General features: G+C 35.9%; 1 non-coding gene across 1 annotated transcript; it reads right to left on the reverse strand.

The window, feature by feature from the left end:
• Window positions 1–287: 287 nt before the first annotated feature.
• Window positions 288–394, reverse strand: LOC128039464 (small nucleolar RNA R71). Its single transcript, XR_008193968.1, has one exon. It is a non-coding gene; the product is annotated as a small nucleolar RNA R71 (small nucleolar RNA).
• Window positions 395–1,781: the final 1,387 nt, after the last annotated feature.

Genomic DNA, 1,781 nt, shown 5'->3' on the forward strand with positions numbered 1-1,781 from the left:
ACTTCAAAATCAAATTGGCAATGATCCTAATGATACAAGCAAACCTTCAATTTTGAAGGTTAATGAATGAGGATCGGAACAACCATCTTAAGAGATTTCTAGCTATTTGTGATACCTTTAAATATAATGGGGTATCTGGTGACGCTATCCATCTTCAGTTATTCCCTTTCTCTCTTACTAACGATACATTTATGTGGTTAGATTCATATCCGGTAGATTCCATCAACACATGGGACGAGCTAGATAGCAAATTCTTGGTGAAATACTTTCCCCTGAGTAAGATAATGAAGCTTCGTATGGATATTAAAAATTTTTGGCACTTGGATGGGGAGTCATTATACGAGGCATGGGAGCGGTTTAAACTCATGTTACGTAAGTGCCCATATCATGGCTTTCAAGATTGGCTGCAACTTTAAGGTTTTATAATGGGCTTGATGGAAATTTGTGCTCTAGTCTTTGCAGAGCTTCCGCAGGGGAGTTCATTGAAGACATATGCCGAAGCTTGCCAACTCACTGAGGACATGGCAATAAACTCTTACATGTGGCTAGCTGAGCGGTTCACATATATAGCCAAACAATTTACCATTAATGTGGTCGATAGTGAGTACAAGTATCTACAAGTCCTCGAAAGGTTCAATGAATTGGAGATGTATTCGGGCAAAGCACAAGTCCAAAATCAACCAATTCTAAACTATTATAATGCAAGGCATGATGGTGAAGGTGCTATGTTGGAAATGCTAATGAGAGCAACTGTAACATGCCAAACCTGGTTCGATAATTGAATCCGAGTATGATGTGCCAAACTTAAAATCAGACTAACTTTAAACATTTGGCAGAAGCTTTATAATATTTTACAAAGTTTTAAATATAAAACATGTCAAGTTTAATACATTACAAAGATTTACATGACAACATTGGAAGTTCAAAATAATGTTCAAATCATCTGGCGTATAAGCTTTAAATAAGTAAACTTCATTAAACAAAATACGATAAGTCAAATCCATATATTGAAATTTAATAAGGTTCTTATAAAAATAGTGTCTTATAAAAATGATAGTTCTTTATAAATATCATTTCGAAAATACAATTATACGCCACCCCTAAGAGTCATGCATGATACAGAGCAAAACAGTCAGCTCACAATAGCAGCAACACTCTGGCGTAGTCCTTCTAACAAACAATCTTCCTTTAGTCAGCAAGCCTGAGAAGGAAAAGATACAGAGTAAGTTCATACGAACTTAGTGAGTTCCAAAAAGACATTATACATATCTTTACTTACAATACAATTGAACCTTTCAGAGGGACTTACACATGATAGTCATAGTACGCCCAATGGCATATAAAGAACACAGACAGACTTAGTACGCCAACTTGCTTAACACATGGGCCTATACTATATGCTAACTTAACACAACTTAGACAACCCATCTTCATGCTAGCAATGTACCCATAATTCAGAATGAAAAGCATATCATACAGTCTCATTCACATACATAGTCCCCCTTAACTCCTCTTATCATTTTCATTTAGATTAGCATGTTTTATCGTGATCTGCCAATCCAATTTGAAAAATAGTTGTCCTACCGGAGGCTACACAAACATATCTCCTTTCCTCCATCACCACAGATTAGATCATATTTCTCATATCAGAAGTAGATTGTAGTGGCTTAGGCATGAAGGATAATGATCACTTCATATCATAGACTGACTGAACTCAGACTGATGACACTTAATTACCATTAACCACACATAAACCATTCATACATTATAGAGGTGGGTTA

This window comes from Gossypium raimondii, chromosome 2, assembly GCF_025698545.1.
Source record: "Gossypium raimondii isolate GPD5lz chromosome 2, ASM2569854v1, whole genome shotgun sequence".
NCBI lineage: Eukaryota > Viridiplantae > Streptophyta > Magnoliopsida > Malvales > Malvaceae > Gossypium > Gossypium raimondii.